Genomic DNA, 12,178 nt, shown 5'->3' on the forward strand with positions numbered 1-12,178 from the left:
TGCAGGAGGCAGTGGAAGACAGGAGTGCCTGGCGTGCTCTGGTCCATGGGGTCATGAAGAGTCGGACACGACTAAGTGACTAAACAACAACAACAACATAGCTGTGGGTGCTTCAAATATAGGTTCTTTAAACCTATGCATCTGTTACAGTAATTAATATGCCATGTTAGCCATTTTGCATTAGTCTTTACAGTGCTTTTTTTTCTTTAAAAAATGTTTAGGGGTATGTGTACCCCTGCTCCTCCTCCCCGAAAAAAGCACTGAGTCTTTATCATCTCACTAGCTTTTTTTATTATTAGCAATTCTGTTTACTCGGGTTCTAGTCCCTTGTGAGATTTTCCTGGTGTCTTTTTGATATATATTTGATTAGATTTGAAGGATTTCATTATTTGCCACAGAAATGATTGTGTTAGCTAGCAAAGGAGGCATATAAGATTTGAAGGTCTTATTCAAAGCATACTTCCTTATAGTACTTTTAAATTTTCCCCCTTAGTAAAAGTACATAAATCTCTTGAGATGTATTATGAAACATTGCAAAATACACCAGAAGGTCTATAAGCATTCTATACTGCGATTAGTGAAATAATTTACTAATTTCACTTCATCTGGTTCGCTAGCTACAGCCATGCAGTCTCCTTCCCTCACTGCTCCATCAACTTTAGTAAATATGTTTAGCCACTGCGTTTCTTCTGGAAAAATAGATCCCGGTACTCACCATGAAGTTGTTACAGTAAGTGCCACACTTTTTAACAATAACAAAACAGAAGTGCCGGTACTGCGTACCCTTGAAACCCCGCCCCCCCCAAAGCACTTTGTTTAGTCTTTGTAGTCTCGTGCAAACAGCACTTCAGATCAGAGTAATCATGTGTGTTCAAGTGTGTTCCTTCTTGCTCAAAAGAAAACAGGGAATGCTTTTAATTACTCCAGCATCTCCTAGGTCTGATGATCTTCTGGTATGTTTGTCACGCTCCCTCTCCCTGACATATTTCTCTGAGATATACAGTTGGCATCTGTTAAGCCTCAACTGTCTATAAAGATTATCTAACTGGAGGAGAGAAATGACATGGTTTGAATGACATACCTGGTGCCTAATGAGTAGAAGACTACCACTGGTTATGAATCCTTCTGCCTGCCGTGCAGTTTAAGTACCTGAAATTTTCCATCCATCTGTCCTGACTTGGAAGCCATCTAATATCTTCCACTTCTTATTTCAACAAATTCCTAAAATGTCCATCATTAGGCTGTGGAGAATGCCCATGGACAGAGAAACATCTCACACCCAATGGAGTTCCCTGGTAATCCTAGTCTGGGCCACCTAGTGCCAAGTGGAGAAGAAGTTGCCCTCCACCACAGTGGCTTAGTTCTCACTAAAGCAGTCAAACTGAGGAATGTGGACTGTACCATATTGGATGAGAAGGAGGGGGAGCTCAAATGACGGCATGGTCCATGTAGTATAATATCATTTGATGAAGACTGTGGCCAAGCCTTCTTCATGATGTTTCTCTACATGCTTTATGGTGGAGCATTCCATCATGCATACCCTCCAACATGTCGCAGCTCAAAACCAGGACACATGTATTCCGGGCCACACTCTCACCGGAGAACATTCTTTTGAACTATGAATATGAACGAATATGCTACTTTATTTACACATAGGAGTATTAATAAACTGACAACTCATTAAAAAACATCATGGCAGAGCACAATAAAACCATCATAAAATTATAAAATGCAGAAAATATGACCAGCCCTGAAAGAAATTAACTGCCTAGAAATTCTTGGTGAAACATAACAGTTTTCGGCAGGGGTGAGCTGAAAACCTTCCTCTTTCTCCAGGCCTTGGGAGATGCTGTCACGTGGAGCCTACACTGGGTGGGGTGGAGAGACATGGAGTGATCTGCATAATGTTTTGCATAATCCTGCTGTTTTTAATTCTCACTGATTTTATGTTATGGTGTGTTTTTTATTGTGGTGGCTCACCCTGGGGTTGTTTGACAACAAAGCACAGAATGTAAAATATGTAAATCAATTAAATACACGCATCACATAGGTTGCCTGTTCCTCGTTAGGATGCTTACCATGTCAGCACCGCTCCTTCACGGCCGCTCCTTCCATCAGTATGGATTTCACATTTATTCCTCGTGGAGGTAAGTCCAGAAGGAATTCTCATTGGTATCCACATCAGCAACCAGATGTGAAGGAGCACAAAAGTACTTTCAAATATGGACATGCAAGTACGTCCCTCAGAAACGTCAATGCCCTCCCTTCACAGAACATGATGGGAAAACACTGCTAAATAATAAAGAAAGGGCTGAAATGGGTGATACAATTACTCAGATTCATCCCTCAGGAACAGCCAATGAAGCTGAATGTTGGAAGATTCAGGCAGACAAAATAAAGTACTTATTCACACAGAACATAGTTAAACTATTTATCATCATCATCATCATCATCATCATCATCATTATTATTATTATTATTATTATTTCCCCAGCCACTCTGGGCAGCTCCCAACAGAATATTAAAAACACAATAAAACATCAAACATTAAAAACTTCCATAAACAAGGCTGCCTTCAGGTGTCTTCTAAAAGTCAGATAGTTGTTTATTTCCTTGACATCTGATGAGAGGGCGTTCCATAGGGTGGGCGCCACTACCAAGAAGGCCCTCTGTCTGGTTCCCTCTAACCTAATTTCTCACAGTGAGGGAACCATCAGAAGGCCCCTCAGAGCTGGACCTCAGTGTCCGGGCTGAACAATGGGGGTGGAGACGCTCCTTCTGGTATACTGGGTTGAGGCAGTTTATTGCTTTAAAGGTCAGCACCAACATTTTGAATTGTGCTCAGAAACGTACTGGGAGCCAGTGTAGGTCTTTCAGGAATTCCCCCCACAAGAAGTGATGACAGACATCAGCCAGGAGAACTTTGAAAGAGGATTAGACAGATTCATGGACAATTAGGTTCTCCATGGCTATTGGGCATGGCGGCTGTGTTTGACTTCCACTGCCAGTGACTGGGAATCACAACTGGAGCAAATGCTGTTTTGCTCAAGCTTTAATTTCAGGATACAGTGAGACCAGAATATTGGACTAGATGGGCCATTTGTCTGACCTAGCAGGCTCTTTTTATGTTCTTATACATAGCATAGAGAAACACCATGCCTTGTAGACCCGCCTTTGTCATCACACATGTCTATACTTGCCCATGATGTTCTTAAAAGGGTACTATGAAAATAAAACCCAACATTTCTTGGCCAAAATTTTGTGGCTGCTTCCCAGATGTAGTCTGGGATATTAGCTAGCTCTGGTTTTCCCAGTAGTGATGTATGGAAGTGAGAGCTGGACCATAAAGAAGGCTGATCGCCTAAAAATTGATGCTTTTGGATTATGGTGCTGGAGGAGACTCTTGAGAGTCCCATGGACTGCAAGAAGATCAGACCTCTCCATTCTTAAGGAAATCAGCCCTGAGTGCTCACTGGAAGGACAGATCCTGAAGCTGAGGCTCCAGTACTTCGACCATTCGACCACCTCATGAAGAAGACTCCCTGGAAAAGACCCTGATGTTGGGAAAGATGGAGGGCACAAGGAGAAGGGGACAACGGAGGACAGTGTTCTCGAAGCTACCAGCATGAGTTTGACCAAACTGCGGGAAGCAGTGGAAGACAGGAGTGCCTGGCGTGCTCTGGTCCATGGGGTCACGAAGAGTCGGACACGACTAAACAACTAAACAACAACAACACACATTTGTGCTTGTGTCTTATCTAAATGTTATGCCCATGTACAGACATTCTGTGAAGTCAGAGGTGAAACAGTAAGGTGCACTCTCATTCCCCACCATGCATAGGGATTCAAGAGATGTAAAGGCATCACCCGATCCAGTCTGGAGAGTTGGAGGACCAAAAAAGGCTTCCTTCCAGTTTAATAAATGTCTTGAAGCCTTGATCACAGAGAATGTAAAGCCCTGAACGCTTGGGGCAGCTGTTACCCCACCCTATGCTGACTAGCCGATCTGGTTACATTCGATGGCAGTTTTCCACAAGTGCCACACATACTACAGCAGCATTGCTGAGCCCAGTGAGAGATCTTCAGAAATCTGCAGCTACTGCAAAGAAAACAGAACAAAATCCTCAGCATCCTATAGCATCCCCCTTGCAACCAGAACGTTGAGGACCACTTGTCTTGTGTCATCATGACATGATGCTGAATTTACGAGCCCTCTCCGCTCAGTCAATGCGGAAGCCGACAAGCAGGTGATATTTGAAACTGGTATTTGATTGAAACAAGGTGATATTTTGGATTCCTTTTTAAGATTTGTATCCCGCTTATCAATCAAAAGATGACCATTTAGGTAAGTGAACCTAAGCATTATTGGGGAGATCTGGAGAAGACCAAGATGCCATTTTCAGGAACGTGGATTTCAGCACTTAGTGGAACTTGCAGAACAATCCTTGCTTCCCTTTGGGATGGGAGATCTGTTAACAGAACCATCTCCAGATCCATTGCCCTGCAGAGACATGGGCTATAGGTGGGAGAGAGGGTTTCTTCTCCTTTTCTTCTCTCCCACTGGCTACAATGTCAATTCAGTGGGCGTGTCAAGAAAACATAGGGGCTGTGGACATGTCATGTTCACACACACCCTGTATTCACCTCACTGTGCTGGTGGACTGTCTTTGCTGGTAGAAGTTTCTGCTGGCTTGTCTTCCCAAAGACATATCTGTCTCTGCCAGTAGAAGAGCACTCATGCCACTTCCAAGACCATTCTTTTGCCCCCCCCCCCCAGCCCATGAAGGATGAGCTAGCTTTCTTACTGCCAAGTAAGTATGTACAGTGGTACCTCGGGTTACAGACGCTTCAGGTGACAGACTCTGCTAACCCAGAAATAGTACCTCGGGTTAAGAACTTTGCTTCAGGATGAGAACAGAAATCACATGGCGGAGGCGCAGCAGGCCCCTTTAGCTAAAGCGGTACCTCAGGTTAAGAACAGTTTCAGGTTAAGAACGGACTTCCAGAATGAATTAAGTTCTTAACCCAAGGTACCACTGTATATCAGAAATTGTATCCAGGAGGACATAGCCCAACCCACTGTAGAAGAATGGCTGGTAAAACTGTTGGACTTGCCTGAGATGGCAATGTTAACAAGTTGCATTAGAGAAAAATCATTACTGTACTGATATCTGTTAAGGATTGGAAATTTCTTGTGGACTTTTTGCGTGAAAGAGAAAATGAACTTGTAATAGCTGGATTTGAAGATTGAAAAATACTTGTTTATAAAGGATGGAGTGGTTGAATCTTAAGGAATGTAAATCATATGTAGCTGCAGGACAGAGAGCCAGAAGTCCTTTTGTTTTGTGTTTCTTCTTCTTTAGTTTTTGTCTTTCTCTCCCTTTTCTCTTGCTTTCTCTTCCTTTAGTTTCTCCTTTGCTTGTCTTTTCTTCCTTCTGACATTGTTCCCTTTTAGACTAAGTAGCTGTTTTATCTCAGTATGTTATAAAAATATACTGTAATGGGCATGTATTTTTGTACATCTTTGAGTAAGTATCAATAAATGATTTGTTAACAAAAAGAAATAAATTGTATCCAGAGACTGGGTGTAGCCTCCCAACCAACACAAATGCAAAGACAGTGCTCTCCACTCATCAAATCTTTGATCTGGTGATTGAGGATGGAGCAGGGACAATCATATTCCCATCAGGGTCCTATGGTCCACTCAACCGAGGGCTATGTCTACTTTCTCCTTTTCCACCACTACCACCAAAATCAGTTGGGTCTCTGAAGAACTGAAAAACTTGCTGGGGCCAGGACTGGCCTCCAAACTAGGGGTTAGCCACCCCTTCTCTAGCCCAGTCCAAAAACTGAGGGTGTGCCACCCATTAAGGAAGTAAGAAGGCATCGATTTCCGTTCTGACTCATGTTTGTCACATGCAGAATTGTTTCTATTCTGCTGCAGTTCGGCTTCCGACAAAAACTGTATTAGTCCTCTTGCCAGTGGCGTAGCGTGGGGGGTGCAGGGGGGCCGGCCGCACCGGGCGCAACATCTGGGGGTTAGGGTTAGGGGGCGCAAATCCACGGGTTAGGGGGCGCAAATCCATGGGTTAGGGGGCGCAAATTACTTGCCTTGCCCCGGGTGCTGACAACCCACGCTACGCCACTGCCTCTTGCTGTCCATTGTGATGGAGTTGTACATAAATGATTACACAATTTAGTACATTATTAGTATGTTATTTAAAGGTAAAGGGACCCCTGACCATTAGGTCCAGTCGTGGCCGACTCTGGGGTTGCGGCGCTCATCTCGCTTCATTGGCTGAGGGAGCTGGCGTACAGCTTCCGGGTCATGTGGCCACTTCTGGTGAACCAGAGCCACGCACAGAAACACCATTTACCTTCCCACCGGAGCGGTACCTATTTATCTCCTTGCACTTTGACGTGCTTTCGAACTGCTAGGTTGGCAGGAGCTGGGATCAAACAATGGGAGCTCACCCCGTCGCAGCGATTCGAACCGCCAACCTTCTGATCAGCAAGTCCTAGGCTCTGTGGTTTAACCCACAGCGCCACCCACATCCCCAGTATGCTATTTAGTAGTACATTATTAGTGCTTATTTATTGAAAGGCCAATCATATCAATGTAAAGGAGACACAACTTGCAAATTTCCCCAATTTGCAATTTCCCCAGTGGGGAGTCATCCATTACATATTGTTTGCAGAATGAAAACAACAGCCGCAAATAGTGACTGTATTCCAGACACGGAATGAATAAATGGACATTGGTGATTTCTGCTCCCATTTCCATCAGAATTCCTTGGCATCTCTACCACCCACAGCCAGCCCTTTAAACAAATAATTAATTAATTACTTAATTAAGCTGGAGCCCCATCCATCTAACTTTCAACACAAATGTCACAGACTCCCAGAGTAGCTATAAACATACAGCTGGGCTAGAAGAATGTGAAATGAGCAGTATTCTAAGAACTTAATTGAAATTTCAGGTTCATTTAGGTTATGTCTGATTGGAAGCACTTCTTATCAGGCAAACGTTCAATTATGTCATCAAAGATATTCATTATAAAGCTTTTAAGGACCTCATTGGCATTGCCAATCTGCCCCTGTACTTCAGTGAAATCAATATTAAATTGCATGGAGGAGACGCCAGGAAAATATCTGTCTCCTGAACTCAGTCAGTCCACTTGGCCATTGTTATGAATCTCTGAATCAATTAATAAATCTGATATAAGTGTTTAAAAGTATAATGCACATCAATCTAGGGGTTTTTTGTTTTTCTTATTTTTAAAACAAGGATTCTTCAGCAATGAATATATTCCATGAAAGGAGAGTGATTGTTGTTGGGAGACAGTAAGAAGAAGGAAAGCTTGTCCCGCAATCACTTAAAATATCATTTCTCCAAATGACCTAATTATTATGGTCCCAGTGAAGTGTCAGTAGCATAAAAAATTATTTAAAGTTATTTCAGCTCTTGGTTCCTCCTGATGACCTGTTTATTTATCCCAATTTGCTTGCACAAAACGTATGCAAAAGTGAGACTGTGCCTGGTCTTTACTGAGTGTTTGTTCAGATTTGTTTGTGGGGCAGTTACATGACAATGGGCATTTATCCAGATTTGCTTGAGGCATGTTTTTGCATCATCCCATTAATCATTTGTTCATCCTGAATTTTCAGTGCATTTCCCATCACTTTCCTAACTGCGAAATGTTTGTGGGATGGGGTGGGGAGCAGAGTGCTTTAACCCACTTTAATTGCAAACCTAAACTTCCACTTTGTGCTTGAAGCCCGCCAATAAAATAGTGACAGCCTGAAGCTGCCCTTATCAATTACCTGTCAAGCAAAAAAGAAATGAAAAATATGTTTTTTTAAAAAAAAAATCAAGACTTTATTATGAAGTTAAAATAACAATCCATTAAGAGATATGAAATAAAATAAATCAATGAAATTTTGTTTACTTTGTTTCATATTTCTCATTTTAACTTCATAAGAAAAAAATATATATTTGACATTTTTTTATTTACCATGATCATGTCTATTTTCATTTCAATTTTTTGTCCACTAGATGGTGCCATAAAACGCCAAAGATTCAAACTGCTCTTGACTCTGTAAGGGGAGGGTGGGCAGATAGGAGCTGGTTGCAGAGAAACACGCTGCTCCATTATCAAGAAGACTGACAGCTAGTGCAAGGACAAAACCACGTAAGAAGAATCAATGTTCTAAATAGAGCTTTCAGTAATTGAAGCGCAGCTGTATGAGAATGATGTATTTTATGCAGAAGCAGATGCAGAGCCAGAACGTGGGCAAGGGGGTGCAAAAGAGGACATGTGCCTTGGATTGGCAGGATAGGGGGCAGCAAAATTACCTGCCAGCTGGGAAGTGGGGAAAGGCTCTTCCCAAGGGAATGCCTGGCTCTGGGGTAGCAAGGCTGCTTTTCCTTCTCTTCCAAACCCGGAAGCAGAAGGAGGGCAATTATTGTTGCTGCTCAAACACAGGGAGGCTGAGCCTGTGTGCCAGAGCCCACCCCTAGCCCCTGGTCCAGCCTCTGTGCCTGCCCTATGCCAACACCCGCCACAGCAGGAGCAAAAAGAACACAGAGAGTATGAGTGGCATGGGGGCCCAGCCACAGCTGCCCCCTAGACCAGCACGCCCCTCTTGCAGGGGGGCTGGCAGGGGTGTGCCGCAACACAGACAATAGGCAGGTATGGAGTGCGGCCTACTGCAGAGCCGGCCTTGGCAGCACTGGTTGGGGGTGCAAACGGCACTGGAGGTGGGATCAAGGTCACCACTGCAGAGCTTTGAGGGGCCAGCTATGATGGGAGCAGCAGCTGCTGAGCTGAAGCCAGCAGAGGAGCAGAAGGTGGTTTCAGGGGTGCTTAAATTTGTGTAGGCGTTTGGAGCAGCTTTGGTTACCACTAGAGTGTTAGGCTGTGCTCAGGAGAGCAGAATCCAAAAGCAAGATGCAGAAGACAGCTGCTAACTGGAGTTGAAGACTATGGGGAGGCAAGGGGGCTTCTCCCTCCCCATGGCTCAAGCACAGTCAAGATCCTGGAGTTTGTAAGAGCTCCCAGAAGGGAGGAAGGAAGGAAGGAAGGAAGGAAGGAAGGAAGGAAGGAAGGAAGGAAGGAAGGAAGGCTTTGTCAGCTCAGCCACTCATTCCCATTTCCTGCACCCATGGACAAATGTGGAATTGCGGTCAGCACTAAAACAGAACAGCTTGCCTCATTTTCCTGAGTGATGCCTCTATGCCCCAGAGCATCCCTTTCCTAATGTAGTGCAATGGCAAAGAGCCCCAGGACCCCAGAATCAAATTGTATTACAAAGAAGGCCTCCACAGAGTGAACTATCATCACCACAAATGGTCACTACATTGGAACATAGGAAGCTGTCTGACCTGTGTTGTCTACACCAATTGGCAGCAGCCCTCCAGGGTTTTGGGCACGGGACCCTGACATCCCCACCGGGAGATGTCAGGGGCTAAACCTGAGACCATCTGTATGCTCAGCCACTGAGCTGTGGCCCTTTCCCCAGTTCGCACTGTGCATGGGAGCAAGTCTTGGCTTGTGCATGGCCTCCAATGAGCCTTTCAGCATACTTAGAAGTGGATTTCCCAAGCCTTTCTCACTAATCTTTCCAGAGGAAAGCAGCATCCTCTTCTGGGACACTTCCATAGACACTAGGCCTCCTCCCAGAAGACCCTTCTTCTATTTACTGAAGGATGCTCTGTTCTCACTATCTCTTGTTCAAAACAGCAGCAGTAGCAGCAGCTATTTAGGTCAGCCCACATTTTGAAAGGCCAGAGGCAAGCAAGAGAACAAAGGCATTGTGTGCCGAAGGTAGAAAACTCAATTTTACAAGCAATCGGACACTCTCTCTCTTCCCTGGCATTTCCTTCCCAGCAGACTCAGAGAAGAACCTCACAAAATGCAAGAAGATAACATTAATTTGGTACTTCAAGAGGAAGTTGTCCGATTTCCTGTGGAACCTGACAGAGCAGGAACTCTGATCCATTCACTCTTTGCCCCCCAATCCAAAATACAGGCACGTCCTTTATCGGGTTGGGACGGCAACTTAGTTGGATGGTTTATGACATGAGTGGAGAAATTTTCTCAGCTGAAGGGTGACTGTCCCTTCTATGCATCCTTCTGGAGGCCACATTCTAGAGGCAAACACTTGTGGAGGAACTTGCATAGATTTTACATTTGTATAGTAGGCTGGTTTCTACAAACACTCTGACAGCCCTATCCTTCCAGGCAAGGAAGAAACATCATTAGAATTCAAGGACACATTCCAGACACATCCTCAATCCCTCATCACTGTCATATTGGCTCACAAGATACCCACAATAGAAACTCAATACCAATCTGATTTACTAGACATTTTCAATTAAAATATCCTCTCCACAGACACCTCTGTGATGGTGGCAGAATTAAAATATCCTGTTCTAATTCAATAAGTGGGGACAAGGAGACCAGTTAAGGCTGTAGCCTGGGGAGAGGGAGTACCTAAGAAAGGCTTGGGAGGGCCATTTTTTTAATGCCCAGGCCTGAGGTTCTTTGCCTGATTTATGGCATTGCACAGATGCAGCTGCTCATATGGCCCATGCTATGGAGACAAATACTCAACCAAACTGCAGAGGCTAAAAGCTTAATACCATCAAGTAACAGCCATGGTAGGGACGCGGGTGGCGCTGTGGGTTAAACCACAGAGCCTAGGACTTCCCAATCAGAAGGTTGGCAGTTCAAATCCCCGCGACGGGGTGAGCTCCTGTTGCTCTGTTCCTGCTCCTGCAACCTAGCAGTTCGAAAGCACGTCAAAGTGCAAGTAGATAAATAGGTACCGCTCCGGTGGGCAGGTAAACGGCATTTCTGTGGCCTGCTCTGGTTCTCCAGAAGCAACTTAGTCATGCTGGCCACATGACCCGGAAGCTGTACGCCGGCTCCCTCGGCCAATAAAGCGAGATGAGCGCCGCATCCCCAGAGTCAGCCACGACTGGACCTAATAGTCAGGGGTCCCTTTACCTTTACCTAAACAGCCATGGTTAAAATCCAGATCAGCTCCTGATTCTAGAATGGTGAACAAGGTTATTCCAGGGCACGCCAGACACGTACTCTTTTTCAGGCTTATTTTGGGTTATATGCAGGTCACCATGTTACTCTGCGGGTATGGACTCCGCTCTGTAAAGATAACAGCTCTGTTCCTGTTACATGCAGGAGAGAAGAGTCCTCCATCTCTTTATCTTGCCAGGAAATGTTGGTTTTGGATCAATTTGCTTCCAATCTCTTATTCAGCCACTCTTACACACACTGTAAACAAATAAGAGGTCAAACTAAGTTTGGGGTTGATTTCCCAGAATAAATGATCAACAGGCATCAGGCAGATGCAAAAGCTACAAGTCTGATCCTGTGTGCAGCTTTTCAGCACCAATTACTAGGCAACCCTTGTCTTCTTGGCCTGATAGTGATAATTTGCCACCCTGTTGCCTGCGCTGAAGAGAAACCAGGCACCACTTCATTAATGCAATAATAAAATATTTGTAGTTTACTTTGATTTATAATGTTTTGTTTGTAATGTTCTAGAGGATATTTTGTGTAGCTGTTAATTGTACTTTTTTTTTAACACGTGGGACTTTCATTGTAATTTTGTGGTTGATTCTGATGTGTATCATTTTATTCAGATATTTAAGAGGGCGTCCTGTTTCGCTGCTCATTGTGGCGTTCTACAACGTGGATTTCCCCCTGGTACTTCTTGTATGTGATTCTGATTTATGATGTTTTAAGGTATGAGGCAAACTACTTGGAGATTTGTTTTTATTATTATTTTTTAAATGATATATAAACAGCCTGAATAAATATTTCATTCCTTGAAAGGCATGGGGTGGGTAGGTGGAAACAGTGGGGACAGCAAGGAAAAAAGCAAAACAAGGGATAAGCAAAGAGAAAGTGCCTATTGTCCAACTGCATAGGAAGAATTCTATGCATCCGCAAAGGAGGCCCACGACCTCGCCTCCCTTCTGTTTTTCCAAAGCCTAAAGCACAAAATCTGTCCCAAACAAGAGGTATGTAAAGAGCAAAGATTTTTATGCAAAGTACAAAATCGGAGAACAGCACGTTGATCCACCACATCTGTGATACATCAAGGCACTCCTGCATATGGATAAGTGGGGAGAATAAATAAACAAATGTTT

At 44.1% G+C, this 12,178-nt stretch overlaps 1 long non-coding RNA gene across 1 annotated transcript in view; it reads left to right on the forward strand.

Annotated features, from left to right (window-relative positions):
• Positions 1 to 12,178, forward strand: part of LOC310703501 — a 419,307-nt gene continuing 407,129 nt past the window's right edge. Inside the window, exon 1 of the long non-coding RNA XR_014524197.1 lies at positions 1 to 75. This is a non-coding gene — a long non-coding RNA (uncharacterized lncRNA). The remainder of the gene's footprint in view (positions 76 to 12,178) is intronic.

This window comes from Podarcis liolepis, assembly GCF_965112155.1.
Source record: "Podarcis liolepis genome assembly, chromosome: 3".
Classification (NCBI taxonomy): domain Eukaryota; kingdom Metazoa; phylum Chordata; class Lepidosauria; order Squamata; family Lacertidae; genus Podarcis; species Podarcis liolepis.